Genomic DNA, 21,697 nt, shown 5'->3' with positions numbered 1-21,697 from the left:
TCTGTTTTAAGAAAGATTTATGTTTCAATAGGCTTAGAAAGACACCTACTGGATTGTGTGTCCACAGTAATAGATAATATAAACCTACTAAGCCAAAATCTGGCTTCAGGGTAACATTACAATTTCACAGACTGGAGTCTAGAGTGCTATGACCCTCTCTGGTGAACTAGGACAACAGTGTTCGTGGTCTCTTCACTGTGGAAGGAAGGTCAGCTACCCAGTGTGCCACCTTCCCAAACTAACTAGATTATTGCTGGAAAAGGAAAGTTCTAGAATTCTTGAAGCAGTTTCTGATATTGGGACTTCATTTTTTTCTTTTATTTCTTTTTATTAAAAAAATTTTTTTTAATGTTTATTCATTCCTGAGACAGGGAGACAGAGCACGAGCAGGGGAGGGACACAGAGAGAGAGGGAGACACAGAATCCGAAACAGGCTCCAGACTCTGAGCTGTCAGCACAGAGCCCAATGCGGGGCTCGAACCCATGAACTGTGAGATCATGACCTGAGCCGAAGTCGGACACTCAACCAAGTGAGCCACCCAGGCACCCAGGGACTTCATTTTTAAATGTAAACACGGGTCTTTCCACTGCTTATATCTTTTTGACATTATAAGTCATGAATTCAACGTGCTTACCCAGTAATAACCTTGGTTATATAAGAAGGTTAACCTGAGACTTTATAACAATTTGATATGGACACATCCTTAACAGTATATCAAAGATTCTAGGAGTAGAACAAGTTTCCCGATGCATATGGGTGGTATAGAGGCATAAGCCTATGCCCGGTGCATAGGATGTCTTTGGAAACAGCTACCTGCCCCCCTTCCACAGGAATATAAGAGTAGATTCCTGACAGTCCTGGTTTTTCCGTGAGACTCTTCAACACATACATTTCTGGTCATACCAGTTGGACCACAGGTAGATTCATTATTCTAATTGGCCAATCAGATTCTCATTCCTGAGAATTTAAAATCAGATGTGAAGAAGGACCATATTAGTCTGTCTCTTCCCAGTGGATCCATATCCTACTAACTAGGGACTTGGTCAAGGCCATATTCTGCTTTGAGTATGGGTGGCAGACAGAAGTTAGTCTTCAGGGACAAAGAAGAAAAAAACAGATGTACAGAAAGGAGCAGAGACAAAACAGATTATTTCCTAGGTTCCAGTGCACAGTTCCAGGCCCTTCTTGGTGTCTGTCTGCATACCAACCTTTGAGTTTTATGAGACATCCTGTATCTTTGTATAAAATTACCCTTCTTCTTGCTAAAGGGAGCTCCAGTAGGATGCTGTTACTTACAAATAAAAGTACGAACTTTACAAAATATGACAATGTAGTGCATAAGCAAAAAAATTTTTAAAAATAAAGTAAATGTATCCAAGTTGCAGACTTTTATGCCTTATGAAGAATTATATACGATATACAAATATCTAATGCATAATAACTGCCATCACTGTTGCATAAAACCACGTTAGAATTAGGGTGGGAACGAGTGGACTACTGGTAAATCTAATTCATTATATAAAAAGCTCTAAACAAGTCTGTAACCTGGTCTTTTGACCTCTCCCTGAATTGCTTTATAGAGCTCTTCGGATAATTTTTTTAAGTTTTTATTTATTTTTATTTTTGAGAGAGCATGAGCAGGGGCGGTGCAGAGAGAGAGGAAGACAGAGGATCTGAAGGGGTCTCTGCGCGGACAGCAGAGATCCCAATGTGGGCCTTGAACTCACGAACCATTAGATCATGACCTGAGCTGAAGACAGAAAATGCTTAACTGAGTCACCCAGGCACCCCCAGAGCTCTTAGAATAATTTAATGTATTCTGATACATTATAGCAATAGTTATCTTAATGTGGGAGGAGAAAAGGACATCAGAGAATCACTGGAGGAGTTTTTCCATTAGCATCACTTGCCCTAAACAGAAGGCAATTATAAAAATTAATACAATAGGGGCGCCTGGGTGGCGCAGTCGGTTAAGCGTCCGACTTCAGCCAGGTCACGATCTCGCGGTCCGTGAGTTCGAGCCCCGCGTCAGGCTCTGGGCTGATGGCTCAGAGCCTGGAGCCTGTTTCCGATTCTGTGTCTCCCTCTCTCTCTGTCCCTCCCCCGTTCATGCTCTGTCTCTCTCTGTCCCAAAAATAAATAAACGTTGAAAAAAAAAAAATTTAAAAATTAATACAATAGACTTCCGCTTCTGGGAAGATGGGGTAGACATACTTTTTCCAGTTCCACTCTCTAAGTACAGCAAAAATCCCTGGACATTACATATTCAACAAGCATAAGAAAACTCTGAAAGACGGAGAGAAGAAAGCAGACTAGCTGGACTAGAGACCAAGCAGTGACATGGTAGTGAGTTCCCTGGGTTTGCTTTCTCCTCATATATCCCAGACTTGGAGCTTAAGAAGTCAGAAATGCCAAAAACAAAACAAAAAACTCTAACCAAAGAATGCTCTCTTTAGCCAAAGGATTAGGAAAGGGGCAACCTAGCAAGACAGAAAACTTTTGGAAAATAACCACTGTACTCCAGCCAAACAACAAAGAAAAGACTGTGGCCCTACCTTCACCCATGGTAGCAAAGGCCAGGTGAGTAGCTTAGATTTCCACCTTTGCTGGAATTTCTTTTTCTTTTCTTTTTTTTTTTTTTTTTTTTTTTTGAGAGAGAGACAGAGAGGGTGCACACTGTCAGCACAGAGCCCGACACTAGGCTCGAACTCATGAACTGTGAGATCATGCCCTGAGCCAAAGTCAAGAGTCAGAAGCTTAACTGACCGAGCCACCCAGGCACTGCTACCCTTGCTGGACTCTTCATGAGGTGCACCACCACTAGGTGGAGTAGAGAATAGGGGCTTTTATCCCCACCAGGGGGTAACAAGCCCCATGCAAACACTTGGTGTCAGTGGAGACCACGTGGAAAACTAGACTTCCACGTCCATTGACAGGAGGCACCCCTTTCTGTCTGCTGGAGTAGAATCAGAAAAGTCCTAGTGGAGAGTCAGTATTTTTATAGTAACAAGGCCACCCCTTCTTCCCAACACCTCACTCATCCCCAACACCCCTCACCATTTGTGGTGTAGTGTTAATGAAAAAACATGTGGGAGCAGTAATGAGGTATTCGTATCCCTTCCAACCAGGGAGGTATCACTGGAAGCCTAGTGGGAAGCCAGTACTCCCACCCCTACCCAGCAGTAACAAGGAGCCTCCCATTAGGGTGTCAACAAAGTCTGAGTGAAGAACCTGGACTTCTGAACCAGGACTACCTAACCTGGTGGTAATTAGATGGTGCTCCACTTTTCCTGTTGGAGAGGTGTGAGAGGAAGCCAGCTAAAACAGAAAGTTAAATAAGGTCCAGATTGTTATAATATTCAAAATATTCAGATCTCAACCAAAATTCACTTATCATACCAAGATCTCAGACTGAGTGAGAAAAGACAATCAATAAATGCCAACACTACAACGATAAAGATGTTAGAGTTATCTGACAGAGATTTTACGGCAGCCATCATAACATTGCTTCAGTGAGCAATTGTGAACACAGTTGAATCAACTGAAAAAATAGTCTCAGCAAAGAAATAGGAAGTCTCAGCAAATATTTAGAAGATACAAGGAAAAACAAATGGAAATTTCAGAACTGAAAAGATATAATAACAAACAGCTCAGTTGATGGGCTCAACAGCAGAATGATAGGGACAGAGGGAAAAGTTTGTGGACTGGAAGATACAGCCACTGAAATTACCCAATCTTAACAACAGAGAGAACATAGAGTAAAAAACATCAAGAAGAGCCTCAGAGACCTGTAGGACTATAACAAAACTGCTAATGTTCATATCACTGGAGCCCCAGGAGAGGAGAGAGAGAAAGTAGGGCTTAAAAAGTTCCCTAAGATGTAATATCTAAACATTTCCCCAATTCAGCAAAAACCATAAACCTACAGATTTAGGAAGTTGAAAGAACTTCCAAATAGGATAAATCTGATACACCAAAGCACATTATAATCAAACTTCTAAAACCTGAAAACAAAAAAATCTTCAAAGCAACCAGAGAAAAAAAGCACCTTACCCACGAGGGAAAAAAAAAATTTAAACAATAGTGGATTTCTTACCAGAAAATATAGAGGCCAGGAGGAAGCAACATAACATGTTTTAAGTGATGAAAGAAAAAAACTGTCAACCCAGAACCCTATATCCAGTAAAATATTGTTAGGGAAATCAAAACATTCTCAGATGAAGGAAAACTAAGAGAATTTCACCAGCAGACCTAGCCTTAAAAAAACGTCCAACAGAAGTTAGAATTTCTCTAAATGGAAAGAAAAGGAATTTTTTTAAAGGAATCTTGGAACATCAGGAAGGAATAAAGGACATAGTAAGCAAAAATATAGGTAAGTGCAATAGATTTTCCTTCTTCAGTTTTCTAAATTACATTTGATGATTGCATCAAAAATTTATACCACTATCTGATATGGTTCTAAATGTATATAGAGGAAATGTATTAAAGGCAATTACAATATAAACAGAAGGAACATAAATATGTGCAGCAAAAACTGATAGAACTGGAAGGAGAAATAGATAAATCTACACTTATAGTTGGAGACTTCAGTGCCTCTCTCTTAACAATTTATAGAACAAACTAGACAGAAAATCAGCAAGGCTATAGAACTGAACAGTGGCATCAACTAATAGGATATAATCAACATTTGTAGAATATTTCACCTAACACACATTCTTACCCATGGAACATACACCAGAATAGACCATATCCTGGGCAATAAAACAAATCTCAGAAAATTTTAAGGAATGAAATAATACTGAGTATATTCTCCAACCACAATGGAATCAAACTGGAAAATTTGAAAGGTAACAGGAAAGTCTCTAAATGGAAACTAAATAACACACTTCCAAGTAACCTATGGGTCAAAGAGTAAGTCTCAAGGGAAAGAAAAATACATTGAAATGAATGAAAATGCAACATATCAAATTTTGTGGGACCAGCTTCTGCAGTGCTGAGAGGGAAATTTATAGCAATAGAATGCACACATGAGAATAAGAGGAAAAGTCACAAATCAGTAATCTAAGTTCCCATCTTAAAAAACTAGAAAAAGAAGAACAAAATAAATCCAAAGTAATCAAATGAGGAAATATTAAAAAACAGAAATTAATAAAATTGAGAACGGAAAAACAATAGAGAACATCAATGAAACAAAAAAGCTGGTTCATTGGAAAAATCAATTAAGGTGACAACCTCTATCTAGCAAGACTGACAAAAAAAAGACAAAAATTACTAACATCAGAAATGAAACATGAGATATCAATAGACCCTGCAGATAACAATATGATAATAATAGAATGCTACAAACAACTCTGCACACATACATTTGACAAATTAAAGACCAATTCTTAAAAAGTTCAAACTACCTCAACACACCTAATGTGAAATAGATAATTTGAGTAGCCCTATAATTATTAAGGAAATTGAATAATTTTAAAACTCTACAAAAGAAATCTGGTGGCTCAGATGGTTTCACTAGAGAATGCTACCAAACATTTGAAGACTTTTAGGAAATAGAAGAGGAGGGACCACATCCCAATTCATTTTATAAAAGTAGTATTAGCCTGATATGAAAAACAAATAATTACAAAGCTGCAGGCCAATATTACTCATTTATAAAAATGCAAAAAATATTTTTTTATTTATTTTGAGAGAAAGCGTGAGTCGGGAAGGGGCAGAGAGAGAGGAAGAGGGAGAGAATCCCAAGTAGGCTACATACTATCAGTGTGGAGCCCGATGCAGGGCTCAAACCCATCAACCGTGAGATCATGACCTGAGCCAAAATTAGACGTTTAACTGACTGAGCTGCCCAGGGGCCCCAAGATGCAAAATGATTAAACAATGTTAACAGATAAAACTCAGCAATATACAGTAAAACCTTGGTTTGTGAGTATAGTTTCTTCCAGAAACATGCTTGTAATCCAAGGCACTTATATATCAAAGCAAATTTTCCCCTAAGAAATAATGGAAACTCAGATTATTTGTTCTACAACCCCAAAATATTCATATAAAAATGATTACAGTACTGTAATATAATACAAAATAATAAAGAAAACACAAAATATAAAGAAAAATAAATTAACCTGCACTTACTTTTGAAAACCTTCATGGCTGGTGTGAAGGAGACAGAGAGGAGGGTTATTGTGTAGGACAACTTTCACTATCACTGATGGAATCACTGCTATCTATTGGCTCAGTGGAATCTTTTCTGCATGGGGGCCATTGTATGTGTTTGCTCAGATGTTGACTGTAGTATAGTATTAATAAACTCTTGTCATATACTGTATTTAGTGTAGCTGGCAATAAGGCAGAAAAGGAAAGGTTCTATATCTAAAGGCAGCCTGACCTAGAATGAAGCCAAGCATTCCTAAACTTACTCTTGTATGGAAAAGCAAAGGACCGTCCATAGGTGCTTTGAAGTGACAAAAATACACTAGTGCTAGTTGTGGGCACTTTCCAGCGTTCTGAAAAATCACTCATTTCTCCCAAACACCTTGGCCTGAGACCGAGCATCTGAGCATAGGAGAGACGATCACCCACAATCCCACAGCGAGTGAGAGAGAAAGAGAGAGAAGAACCATTGGCTCAGTTGTGATCATGTGATGTTTGGCATCACATACTACTCATGTTGTAAGACATCGCTCATTTATCAAGTTAGAATTTATTAGAAATGTTTTCTCATCTTGTGGAACACTCGCAGAACAAGTTACTCGCAATCCAAGGTTTTACTCTCTATATATTTTTTAAATCCTACTCCAGGGTTACCTGGGTGGTTCAGTTGGTTAAACATGCAACTCTTGATTTCAGCTCAGGTCATCCTCTCAGGGCTCTGAGATCGAGTCCCGCATTGGGCTCTGCTCTGGGTGTGAAACCTACTTGAGTCTCTCTCTCCCTTTTCCTTTGCCTCTTCCTCTCTCTCTCTTTCTCTAAAAAAAAATAAAAAATCATACACCAATCATGAACCATACACCATGACCAAGTGGAATTTGTTTCAGAGATGTAAGGTTGTTTCAGTATTTGAAAAATCAATGTACTCCACCATATTAGCAGGCTAAAGAAGAAAGCACACAATCATATTTATCAATGCAGAAAAGACATTTGACAAAATTCAGCACCTATTTATGTTTTTTTATTAGTTTATTATTAGAGAGAGAGAGAAGGGGAGGGGCACAGAAAGAGAGAGAGAGAGAGAGAGAGAGAGAGAGAGAGAATTCCAAGCAGGCTCCACACCGTCAGCACAGAGCCCAATGTGGGGCTCAAACTCACAAACCATGAGATCATGACCTGAGCTGAAATCAAGAGTCGGACATTTAACTGACTGAGCCACCCAGGTGCCCCAGGACCTATTTATGGTGAATGCTCTTAAAAAAAAAAAAAAAAAAAGGAACTAACTTCCCCAAGTTGCTTTTTTAAATTTTAATCTACAAAAAAAAACTACAACTAGCCTTATATTCAGTGATGAAAGACTGAATGCTGTCTTCCTAAGATCAGGAACAAGACAAAGATATCTACCCTCACTCCTCTTATTCAGGATCGTGCTGGAAGTTCTAGCCAGTGTGTTAAGGCAAGAAACGGAAATAAAAGTCATATAGAATGGAAAGGAAGAGATAGAACTGCCTCTATTTGTAAAAGACATGATTACTTACATAGAAAAGTCCTAAGAAACCTACAAAAAAAAAAACCCAAAACAAAAAAAACCCTTCTACAACTAATTAGTGAGTTTAGAAGACTGCAGGATTACAAGATAAACACAAAAATGCATTGTATTTCTATATGGTAGTAATGAACATATGGACAGTGAAATTAAAGATACAATAATGTTTATAATTACTCACAAAATTGAAATATTTAAGAATAAATCTAACAAAACATGAACAGGATGTGTATGCTAAAAACTGGAAAACACTGGCTAAATAAATCTAAGAATATCTAAAAACGCGGAAAGATGTATTGCATTCATGGATTGGAAGATTCAACATGGTAAATTTTCTCCAGTCAATTTTTCTCCAGTCAATTTTCTCCAGTTTAATGCAATTCCTACAAATTCCCAGCAAGACTTTTTGTCATTATAGACAAAATTACTGTACAATATATATGGAAAAGCAAAGGAACTAGAAAAGCCAAACAATTAAAAAAAAAAAAAAAGCGGGAGAAATCAGTCTATTCAATTTCAAGACTTGTTATTATATAGTTACAGTAAAAGACTCTGATCGTGATGGAGGGATAGACATATAGATTAATGCAGCACAATGGAGAATCTAGGTACAGACTCACACAAATATGCCCAACTGATTTGTGTATATGTATATATACACATACATATGTATACGCATACATACACTATTGTAAAATATGTAAAACATACAATTTGCCATTTTAACCATTTTTAAGTATACAATTCAGAAGCACTGATTATGTTCACAATGTTGTACAACCAGTACCATCTATTTCCAAAACTTTTCCATCACCCTAAACATAAACTCTATATCCATTAAGCAATAATATCCTGCTCCCCTCAACTTCTACTTTCTGTCTCTATGTATTTGCTTGTTCTAGGTACTTCATATAGGTGGAGTCATACACTATTTGTCCTTTTGTGTCTAGCTTATTTCACTTAGCACGATGTTTTTTCAAGGCGCATCTGTGGCATAGCATGTGTCAGAACTTCATTCCTTTTTGTGGCTGAGTAATATTCCATTCCACATTTAGTCCACCCCTTCTTCAGTTGATGGACACTCAGAGAAAAGCTTAAAATTTCCCCCTTCCAAAATAAAAGTGAAAGTAGGTTGCTATTTGAACTTGGGAAGGTCTCAGTGTTCTTCCTCCCATTCATGACAAGGGGAGGAAGTCTAGGGGAAGATATTTCCCTCCTCACCAACTCCACATAGGAAAAACCTCAGGATTTTTATATTAGCCATACTCGGGGCCAGCAGTCATGCAAGATTAGATACTTTTCCCGTCATTCCTCTCGGAAATTATGCCCTTTCTCAGGGTCCAAGGTGAATAGACATAAACCAATTCACATTATTTGTTTCATATCAAGCAGATTCATTGTTTCCCTGTTTACACTTTTATTCTCAAAATTAACCTTTATCCCCAATATTAACCAACAGTTAACACTTCAGGGCACCTTGCACGTGCTCGATAACTAGTTGTTGGATGAGAGTGATTTAAGCTAAAAGTGATCGTCTCTCACCTTAGTCAGTGAAAGCAGTATGCAACTTAAAGTACTTGTTTTCCTACCAAAAGCCAGGCTGTTCTGATATATTAACCTGGGAAAATAATTAGCCTTGAGAATAGAAAGTCACGAAAAAGTAAGTCAATTTGCCAGTTATTCTGGCTGGCCGTGACATTAGCCTAAGTCTACGGAGGCCCCAAACAAAGGAAGCACTCTTCCAAACGCTATCTGATGAAAACGAAACATTCTAATTCATTCTAATACTTTCAAGATGAATAAATTAAATACAGCAGAAAGCTTTTGCCACGCTGGCGTAAAGAATCAATACCTGAGATCAAGTGTTAAATATCAGGATTTGAAGTTTTGGTGTGGGCATGTGATTTATTCCACCAGATCAGAATCAATGTAATAAATAGCCAGGCTCGGATGGAGTTCTACTAAGTTCTAAAACGTTAAAACATTTCCGCAGAACCGTTGGATGAAAGTCAAAACGTATTCAAATTGAAGAAAATAGCACTCCCAAATTTAACTTTTATATTTATCGGTCCAGCGGAGTGACAAGGTGAATAATTTTGCCCACTACTAGGATTTGTTCTTAAGTTTTAAAACCTGCCACAAGAAAAGAGTTTCTGGATATATGAGATATCATTAACCATATTAAAGGCTCTTCCTCCATGTAGGGTGTGCCCAAGAAGTAAACGTTTATTATGTCAAAGTGTTCGTTCTCGTTAATGCATTGTTCGTTTATTAAATGTAATAGAATCAAGGTTAGCCCACAAGGGCTTGTCTCTGAAATGCAAATAACCTAGCCTGAGGAAAATCCTGCCGCCTGCAAGTGATCCTCCTGTGGTCAGCAGCGGCGAACCGGCAGCCTGTCAAAGGGCAGGAACAGGTGAGCCTTTGGGGGGATGATGCAGCCCAGTACCGGACCGCCAGATCCTGGGACCCAGGTGGTAGTGAGCACTTTGTCCGCCTCGCCCCCTGGCGGCCGCCCTCCCTTCCCCTGCGGGCCCAGCCCCTCGCTCGCTGGGTAACCCCGCCTCTCGCCTCCTCTCCCCCTCTCCCCCTTCGCCTCCAGAGTTCCCAACCACTTCAGGTCCCTGACCGCCCCCTTCTCCTCCCAGGGCAGTCTCGCCTCTCTCTTCCCTCTGGAGGCACCACCTTTCCATGAAGTGGCCTCACCCCTCCCTCCCCTCGTGGCCCACCTTCGTTCCCGGAGGCCCCGCCTTCCCCCTCCCAGGTTCCTCTCCCGTTCAGCAGCCCGGGAGTAAACTTGGGCGATCCTGGCTGGCAATCGTACTCAGGGTGCACCAGTTTTTTTCTCTGTGACCTCTGAGCCTGCTTTTCTTCTGCCACAGGGAGCCTCCTCCTCGGGTGTTCTCTCGGGCCTAGCAACTGAGGCCTCTTCGGCCCTGGCCAGCCTCAGCCTTGTCGGGTACTCTTGCCTGATGGCTGCTGAGGACGTAAGCTCGGACCTCGCTTGCCCTAAAGCCTTTTCTCCCGACCTGGGCAGAAAGCCTCTTCGTCTGACTCCACGCTCTTCGTCGTTTAGTGTCCCAGAAGGACTAATGTATAAAAGTTTTGAGCTCCATGGAGTGGATTTTTGTGGACGTATGGAGACAAACCATTTGGGATGAGTGCTAATGTTTAATAAGCACCTAAAAATTAACTCATTCAGGTTATGTTTTGAAGAAGCAAAACCTCAAACAGCCAGACAGGACCTAGTTTGTTGAACTATTTACAAGTAAACAACCTAGGGGTGCCTGCCTGGCTCAGATGGACGAACATGTGACTCTTGATCTCTGGGTGCTGAGTTGGAGCCCCACATTGGGTGCAGAGATTACTTAAATAAATAAAAGTTAACTTTAAAAAAATGTGCACATAGGTTAAAACAACAAGGCACAACCTAGATAATAAATGGTGGCCAGGATGTGGAGAAAAGGGAACCCATGTGCACTGTTGGTGGAAATGTAAACTGGTTCAACCATTATGGAAAACAGTATAGAAGTCCCTCAAGAAATGCAAAATAGAGCTACCATGTGATCCAGCAATCCCACTTCTGGGTGTATATCCAAAGGAAGCCATTATCTGGAAGAGACACTTGTACTTCTGTGTTTACTGCAGCATTATTTACAATAGTGAAGGTTTGCAAACAACCTAAGTATCCATCAATGGATTAATGGATTAAAAAAAATGCTGATCTATATATACATAATGATGGAATATTATTCAGTCTTTAAAAACAAAGAAATCTTGGGGCGCTTGGGTGGCTCAGTCAGTTAAGTGTCTGACTTTTGCTCTGGTCGTGAACTCACGGTTTGTACGTTCGAGTCCCACGTCCGGCTCTGTGCTGACAGCTCAGAACCTGGAGCCTGCTTCAGATTCTGTGTCTCCCTCTCTCTCTCTGCCCTTCCCCAACTTGCACTCTGTCTGTCTCTCTCAAAAGAAATAAGCATTAAAAAAGAGAGAGAGGGAAGGAAATCTTGTCATTTGTGACATGGATAAAACTGGAGGGCATATGCCAAGTGAAATAAGTTAGACAGAAAAAGAAAAATACTGCATGGTATCACTTAAATGTGGAATTTTTTTTTTAATGTCAAGCTCATAAAAACAAGAGTAGAAAAGTGGTTGAGCAGGGGTTGGGGAGGGAGGAAATAGGGAGAAGTTGGTAAATGGGTACAAACTTTCAGTTATAAGATGAAAAAAGTCTGAGGATCTAATGTATAATATGGTGACTATAACACTTTAACACTGTGTTGCATAATTGAAATTTGCTAAGAGAGTAGAACTTAAATGTTCTTACCAAAGGGGGAAGAAAGGAAATATGTGAGGTAATGGTTGTATTAACTTGATGGAAGGAATCCTTTTAATATATATGATATATATATTCATGTTGTACGCTTTAAATAGCTTACAATTCTATTTGTAAATTACATCTCAATAAAGCTGGAAGAAAAAGTTACAAAACCTTAAAAAAAAAAGCAAACACCAATTCAGGCTTGTGAATACTTGACTTAACACTGGATGTTATACATATTACTAATCTATAAAACAATGCAGGTAAAATGTATAGAATGATTGAAAACTGGTTAGTGTAATTGACCGTAGTTAGATTTAAATCATTATAAGCTATGCATCAAATTGAGAGGCTTATACTGCCACTAAAAGTATATTGACAAATGAGAAAAACAGAACATAAAAGTTTTATTTACAACATAATTATAATAAAAGTGGATATGAATAAAGAGGTTGTAGGAGGGCACAGGACTCAAACTAGAAAATCAGACCCTTCTCACAGGAGGTTGAGGCTGATTTGTCCAATCGGGGTAAGCTGGAGATGCCTATAGCTCTTTTTGTTCCTGTCCTTTCTGAGTTCTGGTTAGTCAGGGTTGTCATCTGTGAGCTTCCCTATATCCATTAGAGTATTGAGTATGCTACAATAATAGGAGACTCCCCCCTCAAATACAGTAATTTAAATGAGACAGAAGCTTAATTCTCATGTAACAGTCCAGAGGTAGAAGTGACCAAGGCTGGCAGGGTGGCTCAGCTCCATTAGGTTGTTAATGGACCCTGGTTTCTTTCCTCTTGATGCTCTGCTATACACCCTAGGATACTTTCTTCATTTGCATAAAGCTGGGGCACTGCTGTGGGTTTGCACTGGCGCCATCTAGCTCTGGGGAAGGGCAAAATAGCAGAAGTAGAGGACAAAAGATTTATTTGTAAGCAAATGATGCAGAGGCTGCAACTATCACTTGCACACATATTCCATTGGTGAGAACTTGAACACACTTGGTTGTGGGAGAAACTGGGAAATGTGGTTTCTGATGTGGAGAACAAAGGCAAAAAAAAGTGTAGATAAAATTAAATTTCCTTACAACTTGCAGCCCACTGACAAATACTTCAGACAGAGTATGACATTCCTCTAGGAACTCCCAACTGTCTTAATGTTAATACTTTACTAGTGGCAAAGAGGAACCTTAGCTTGACAGAAGCTAGGCCTCCAGGATCCTGTAAGTCTTAACATAATGAAAATCCTTTTGGAAACTTTCTTTGTCTCTACTGCCCCAACAAACTTAAAAGTATATAACTGGTTGTTCCTCACAATCCCAGTGCAGCTCTTTCTGCCCACAGGTTCTGTACCCATGCTTTAATAAAACCACCTTTTTTTGCACCAAAAATGTCTCAACAATTGTTTCTTGACCTTTCACTCTTGGACCTTACATCAAATCCCATCAGTCTCTAAGTGGGGTTTCATCTACCCAACTAAACATTAGTAAAAGGTGAGAACAGACGGGGACAACTACCATTCTGCCACATTTCCCCCATTTCCTTTAAATCAGTTCCTTCTTCAGAGGAGTTCCTTTACTTTGGTTTACACATAACCTTATTGCTGGCAATCGAAGTACCTTAACTGATAGCTCATTCTTCAGGTCTCAGTTTAAATGACACTTTCTCAAGGAGGCTTACCTGACTACTTTCTCTAAAGTATGTCCCTTCCCCATTCTTGCCGTCATTGCTTTTCTCTCAGCACTTTGTTTCCTGAATGATACTTATCACAGCGTATACACTGTGATAAGTACCCAAGTGTGTGTGTGTGTGTGTGTGTGTGTGTGTGTGTGTGTGTATTGCTGTTTTTTGTTTGTTTCCCCCAAGTGTCTGTTTTCATCACATCTCATCTCTATCATCTAGCACAGTACCTGTCATTGGATAGGCAAGAAAAAAATATCTGCTGTTAAATGAATGAAACAGTGGTCAAGGATGACTGAAAGAGTTCTGAAATGACCAAATAAATATTTTGGCAAAGAGTGAGAATACGGGAAATTGGCCAGGTAAGTTTGGAGGTAGGAATCAGAAGATGGTCACTTTTGCTTGCAAAAGTTGAATTTGAAGTGTTGAATGATTTCAAGATGACATCCAGTAGGCCACTAAAAATATAGATCTGGAGCTCTGGAAAGAGCATCATATTGGAGCTATAGATTTGAGAGCCTTGACAATTGGTGAGATCCCTCATGAAGAGAATAGCAAGAAAATAAAGATTTAGAAGGGAGCTACAAGGAACAGCAACATTTATAGGGTTGGCAGAGGAGAGACTGCCAAAGCTTTGGAGGACCTGTCAGAGGCTGTCAACAAGAACCAGGGAAAAGAACATTTCAAGGAGGAGGTAGTGGTCATAAATGACACAAACTGGGGGTGGGGGTGATAAATTATGTGGACAGAGGTCTTACAGGGTCCCTTAGATCTGCCAGTTGGGAGCTTAGGCATGGGAGCATCAGAATAGTTTTAGTGTATAGGTGGACTGTGGACTAAAGATGGAATGTAGGAAGTGAATGTAGTAATTGTATAACATGCTTTCAAAAAAGTGCAGCCATGAAAACAACACAGATTCCATTTGAAAAGAGAGGCAAGGTCAAAGGAGAGCTTTTAAGATGAAAGAAAGTTCAGTATCTCCACAAGTAAAAGAGAGAGAGATAGGATGGGTGCGGAAATGACTGATGGAGGAATTTTTACCTACTGGATTTGAGATAGGAAGCGACAACAAAGTTGTCCTTCCTTGAAGATGTATTAGAGGAGGGAGTGCCAAGAAGTTGACAAAGTTTTTCTGATGGCCTTTAATTTATCTATGAAGGAGGGAGCAGTTAGGTGATGCAACAGAGGGGGAAGTCGGGACTACCTTCCAGGAGAAAACAGGAATGGGGAAGATCGTGACCGGACAGAGAAGTCTGGTGGTTGGAGATCTACTATGGTTGGAAATCCTTTTTTCCTTCTTCTCCTTACCCCTTCCTAACCTAGACCTGTTCCTAAAAACCCTCCAGGCCGCCAAATCCTAATCCTTGCGCCCATCCACCCAGACACGATTTTTCTCCAACAATAACGGGCAACGAACACGCGGGGACGACAAAAGCAGATCGTTCCCTTAGGCTTCCGGCATTTCAGTAGTGAAAAGTGAGCGGGCCCCCAACCCCCTTCTACTACAGGTTACACTTCCTCTTACAGCTGTACGGAGAAAGGACCTGCTTGCTGTGGACAATGAGACATTTAGGGACAGATGGTTCCCTGGTAAGTAACTTCCTCGAAAAGGTGCAGTATGTATTAAAGCCTGGCTTAAGTACAGGAACACAGCGTTCGGAGCAACACGCCCAGAGCCTAAGTCCGAACAGCGAAAGCGGCTTCACGCGCTCGGAGCCTAGTAAAGCAGGACAGCAACCCATCCCCGAAGACGTCACACGACCTCAGCCTCCGGACCGCCTCGCACTGGGCGTATCCATTCCCGCAGCCCCGCCCCTGCTCCGCCTCCAGATAACGTCATCCTACCACAGCCTCTAGTACTTCTTTGCAGGCTCTCCGAGCGCCGGGCGCGGTGGCGCGCGCCTGTAGTCCCAGCTACTCGGGAGGCTGAGGCAGGAGGATCGCTTGAGCCCAGGAGTTCTGGGCTGTAGTGCGCTATGCCGATCGGGTGTCCGCACTAAGTTCGGCATCAATATGGTGACCTCCCGGGAGCGGGGGACCACCAGGTTGCCTAAGGAGGGGTGAACCGGCCCAGGTCGGAAACGGAGCAGGTCAAAACTCCCGTGCTGATCAGTAGTGGGATCGCGCCTGTGAATAGCCACTGCACTCCAGCCTGGGCAACATAGCGAGACCCCGTCTCTTTTGTTTGGCTCTCTGGATTTGAGAAGCCTGTGTCTCCTAAATAAACGGCAGAAGCTTCCCCCCATCTTTTATGTGCTCAGGAGCCGACTAATAGGCGCATTAAAAATAAGTGAAATGTAAGTGGACTATATTACTGACTCTCCCCACTATTTTACGTTTGTCTCCTATTTTGTGTCTCCTTTAGTAGGTTAAAACTCACCCGATGACACAAGATATTTGGCGTTTAATAGCCACCTCATTGCTGACCCCTATCGGACCATCGCCAAAACTTCTCTGCTAAAGACTGTTAATCACCCTCGCCGCCAACAGGGGCTGCTCGTTCACTCACAGCCTGTTGGAGAAAATGGCTGCCGGACCACAGCACCAAAAAAATGCGCCTCTGACCCCAGATTGCCCAAGTTCTCCTGGCGGCGGTCCAGCTTGCTGCTCTGTTACCGCTGTTTCCCCGGACCTTTCCTCCCCACATCCTGCCAGGAAAGGTTACCTTCTTTCACCACAGTTAGGTCAAAGTTTTTGCTTTCAAATATTGCAGACGGAAGATCTGACAGATGAGCAGCCTTCCACCCGAATCCTTACATTCAACTGTTTATGGATAGGGCTGAGCTTCCGACGGGGTACCCTGCTACTCCTTCCTTGGGTGGCGGGGACAACTTAGGAGGCGCCCAGACACCCTTGTGAGAGCAGAGGTGAGGGGCCAGCGTGGCCGAATGCTGTCACCTGGTCTCCCCTCGATTCTTGGATTGCCAAAAGCCAACGTTAGAGATGGAAGGAAGCGCCGGTAACTTCGAGCCCCCAGCGCGCGGCTGCATGCGAACTCAGTGTTGCGGAGAGCAAAACCTCAGCGCCCGCCACCGAGCTGCCTCGAGCAAGGCTGGTGTCCCTATCTCATTTTAAAAAGGAAATACATGAGCAAAGTTTGAAGGAATAGAATTTTCAAGTTGTCAGAAGTTCATGGTTGTGATTGTAATTTCACCTCTATGAAAGAACTGGCTTTTAAAGGATTCCCTTTTAAATTCAGACATTTTAGGGGTTGCGGAAGTTGATCAAATATCCACATCAGTCTTAACATTAATCTGATAATCTATTGGGAATTTAAAGACTAAGCACTAAACACAGATTTACACCACTTGTAAAATAACAAGGAAAGGGACAGTGTAGCAAGCTTTTCATAAAGCTAATGGTATTCCATTTTTTTGAGGTGATTCTTTTTTTAAAACAAAAAAAACTGTTAGAAAAGGCCCTCCTTGAACAAATATCTTCTTCTGGTGCTTCTGGGTCTACCCTCCACAACTTCATGGACTAAGTCCTACTCCAATTCTTCAGGACATTTGAAGACTTTAAAAGTCACCTCCAAATCAATGCACTTTCACTAAATGGAAATATACAGAAATGCATTTTTACTTTTTAAATCTTTACCCCACTCCACCCAGAAAATAGGAGAAAAATACTTTGAACATTTTTTTACCCCCACCCCACCCCCCTACCCCCCCCAATGGATCCCTAAATTTAGCCCAGAATGACTTAACTGTGACTATAAGGACTGCATTTGAGTTGCCACCTCTGCTGCTTTGGAGTTTCTATTTCCCTTCAGTCTTTTCCACCACCTCTAGGAGAACTTCTCAGCTTTCTGTAACTGAAGTGTGGCAGGCAGAATAATGAATGACCTCTCCCCCCCCCCCCCCCAAGATGTCTACATCCTCGTATTGGAACCTATGATATATTACTTTACATGGTAAAAGGTATGAGTAAATTAAGGATCTTGAGATGGGGAGATTATCCTGGAATATCCCAGGGGGCCCAGTGTAATTACAAGAATCCTTATGAAGAAGGCAGGCAAGACGATCAGAGTCAGAGAAGAAGATAAATACAGCCTGGAAGTAGAGATTGGAGTCCTGCAAAGCCACCAACCAAAGACTGTGGACGGCTTCTGGAAGCTGGAAAAAGCAAGGAAACCAATTCTCTCCTAGAGTCTCCAGAAAGAATGCAGCCCTGCTGACCCATCCCGGACTTCCGACCTTCAGAACTGTATGATAAATGTGTGTTGCTTAACCCACTGAATTTGTGATACTTTGCTACGGTAACAATAGAAAACACATGAAAATACATGAGAGGGGTCAAGGTTAGTCTGTACCTGAAAAAAACCCCTATGAAGTCAGGAAGAACTCATTACAGTAACTGTCTTCTGTAATATACTTGTGCTTTTTTTTTTAAGAACTTTTCATGTTGAACCAGTTTTTAGGGTTGATACCTTTTCTCATGGTTTGTATTTCTTTAAACTATAAGAATTTAGAACTCATCCATCCATTCATCTAGCCATCTACCCATTCAAAAAATTGTTTAAGTAAGTGCCGAATATTTACCAGATCATATATTTATACTAGATAAGCAGAAACAGTATAGACAAATTATTGTCCTTGTAGAGCTTCTGTCTCGTTGAGGGTGAGGAGGAGACCATCTTTTAAAAATGATCCATGTAAGGTGAGTTTTAGCATTCTTGTTATGCTCTGCTGAGTATATTTAATTCATTAGCCTGCTTGCATGCCTGAAATCGCCAATACAAAAAACTCTGTCCTGGGTTAAGGCATGGTTTTCAGTTACAAATACACTTGTACATTTGTACAAAACATGTACAAAAACACCATTAGAGAATGTCTATTTCAGCCACCCTCCTGATACTTGGTTATACTTTACTACAATTTCCTATAATATCCATGAAAGAAATTCAGTATATCATGATGTTGACCACATTTTTTTTTAAAAAAAAAAGAATTTGTGTTAATGGTGTAATTTTTGATATACACTAACTTAAAAGTTTTATGTATTCACAACTATTTATTAGTCTTAACCTTTATGGTTTATACTTTGGGTGTTTACTTTGAAGGGCCTCATCCATCTCAAGAGCTTATAAATAGTCATATTAATGTTTATAACTCTCTTATCTTTAGAGTACACATGTCATTGATTTAAAAATACCACTGTCTCTCCAAAACAATGCTTTTCTTGTTCTTTACTTTTTGGGGGGTTCACATTCTTGGTGCAAAGTGCTGACAGCAGATGAAGTATTACAGATATAATTATCAAAAAATTGTTGTCCATTTTGACCTGCCTGGTGGCTCCCTAAAGGATCACTTCGAAAGTTTTCCTTTGTTTTAACTACATAGGAGCTTTTCCAGGGCCAGAAAGGTTTCACAAGCAGTATTTGTTGAAAGCATTTAAAGGGAAATGTATTAGCTCCTGCCAGCCATGGCAAGAGTTAATAGGGCAAAAAATAGACCAAAAAGGCTAAGAAGAAAGAAGCTGAGGAAGGAGGCACTTGGAGGAATATAGACTGACAACTCTGGTATATTCCAGGGAATCCAGAAGATCAAATACATGCCCAAGGCAGAATGCATGCTCAGAAGAGACCTCTCGCTAAGCTCTCACTTTGGGCTGGACTTCAGGCTCAGAACAAGAAGGAAATGAAGGCTAAGGCAGAGTTATAAACTGACATGCTAAATGTCAGAAGTACCCCAACATAGTCCATTCTGCAAAATCAGAGAGAATTCTTTTGTTTGTCTGTTTGGTTGGTTGGTTCAAACGTTTAAGGAAATCTCTGTCAAACCATTAGTGGCACATTATTCTAATGGAACAGAACTTCAGTGGCCACAAACAACAAGGAATAAATAAAGACTTACCAAAATTAGTTCAAAAGAGAGGATTCTGGGAAAATAGTAGAGTAGGAAGCACCAGGAATCTGTCTCTCCACCTAGACAACAACTGAAGGATGGCAGACAACAACTGGCAGAGTCTGTCTAGGGTGCCTATTTCAGAACTGAGTGGCTGCAACTTCCAGAAAAAGTCTTGGATGGTAAACTGTGGTTAACTTTTGTCCATTTCAGCGCCTAGCCCCACAGCAGGCAGATGTATACACATTCCTGGAGCAGCTTGCACATAGCGTTTGGCAGCCAGAATGCGCAAAAGGACCCAGTTTTCCAAATATTGAGCGTCTATGCTCTGACTGACCATTGCAGTTTCTGGTCACAGAGGTGCAGGAAAAGAGGTAGGTGGCCATTGTTGTTGCATCTCCCACCATTGTTGGAAGCCCCTGCTAACTTCCAGGGGATTGCAAGGGTCAGCACCCTTTTTCTCCTCTCTTATATTTTTCCTTTTTCTTTTCCCCCTTTGGGGAGCCAGATGACAAAGACTATGACATTCAAAAGCAACTGCATATATGGGGAAAATTAGAAATTTCTGCTTCCAGGGGTGCCTGGGTGGCTTAGTTGGTTAAGTGTCTGACTCTTGATTTTGGCTCAGGTTATGATCTCACGGTTCTGAGTTTGAGCCCCATGTCAGGCTGTATGCTGGCAGGTGGAGCCTTCTTGGGATTCTCTCTCTCTTTCTCTCTCTCTGCACCTCCCCCACGTGTGCATGTTTGTGCTCTCTCAAAATAAATAAATAAACTTTGTTGTTTTTTTTTAAAGAAATTTCTTGGATAGAACTAGAGGGTATTATGCTAAGTGAAATTGGTCAGAGAAAGACACATATCATATGACTTCACTCATATGAGGACTTTAAGAGACAAAACAGATGAGCATAAGGGAAGAGGAGCAAAAATAATATAAAAACAGGGAGGGGGACAAAACATAAGAGACTCTTAAATATGGAGAACAAACAGAAGGTTGATTACTTGGAGGGGTTGTGGGAGGGGGGATGGGCTAAATGGGTAAGGGGCATTAAGGAATCACTCCGGAAATCATTGTTGCACTATATGCTGACTAACTTGGATGCAAATTTAAAAAAATTAAATTAAATTAAATTAAATTAAATTAAATTAGCTTACTGGAGGGGTTGTGGGAGGGGGGATGGGCTAAATGGGTCAGGAGCATTAAGGCATCTACTCCTGAAATCATTGTTGCACTATATGCTAACTAACTTGGATGTAAATTTTAAAAAAATAAATTAAATTAAATTAAATTAGCTTTAATTCTAAAAAAATTTTTTTAGTTAAAAAAATTTTTAAATACAAAAGAAATTTCTGCTTTAAAGGGCTTGAATAGACATTTATCCAAAGAAGATATTCAAATGGCCAATAAGCATATGAAAAGCTGCTCAACATCACTGATCACTGGGGAAATAGCAATTAATATTACAAGATATCGCTTCACACCCATTAGAATGGCAAATATATAAATATTAGAATGGCAAATATAAAAAACTTGAAAAAAACAGAAAATAAGAGGCATTAGTAAGAATGTAGAGAAATTGGAATTCTTGTGCACTGTTGGTGGAAATGTGAGACGGTATTGCCATTGTGGAAAACAGTATGATGGTTCTTCAAAAAATTAAAAATAGAACTACCATATGATCCAGCAATTCTACTTCTGGGTACGTACTGAAAAGGATTTAAAACAGGGTCTTGAAGAGATATTTGCACGCCCATGTTCATAGCAACATTATTCACAATAGCTAACATGTTGTAGCAACTCAAGTGTCCACTGATAAATGAACGGATAAGCAAAATGTGGTATATACATGCAATGGAATATTATTCATCCATTAAATGGAAGGAAATTGTAGGAGCGCCTGGGTGGTTCAATCAGTTGAGCGTCCTACTTCAGCTCAGGTCATGATCTCACATTTCATGAGTTCGAGCCCACATCGGGCTTGTGCTGGCAGCTCAGAGCATGGAGCCTGCTTCAGATTCTGTGTCTCCCTCTCTCTCTGCCCCTTCTCCATTCATGCGTGCGCGAGAGATGTCTCTCTCTCTCTCTCTTAAAAATAATTAACATTGGGGCGCATGGGTGGCTCAGTCGGTTGAGCGTCCGACCTTGGCTCAGGTCATGATCTCACAG

General features: G+C 40.7%; 1 long non-coding RNA gene across 1 annotated transcript; it reads left to right on the top strand.

Annotated features, from left to right (window-relative positions):
• The first annotated feature begins 7,269 nt into the window (after positions 1–7,269).
• LOC144616658 (uncharacterized) lies at positions 7,270–11,076 on the top strand. Its single transcript, XR_013556122.2, has 2 exons — positions 7,270–10,110; positions 10,577–11,076. It is a non-coding gene; the product is annotated as an uncharacterized LOC144616658 (long non-coding RNA).
• Positions 11,077–21,697: the final 10,621 nt, after the last annotated feature.

The sequence above is a fragment of the Panthera onca genome, chromosome B3 (genome assembly GCF_046562875.1).
Source record: "Panthera onca isolate mPanOnc1 chromosome B3, mPanOnc1 haplotype 2, whole genome shotgun sequence".
Lineage (NCBI taxonomy): Eukaryota > Metazoa > Chordata > Mammalia > Carnivora > Felidae > Panthera > Panthera onca.
This window is presented reverse-complemented; position numbering and strand designations above follow the sequence as displayed.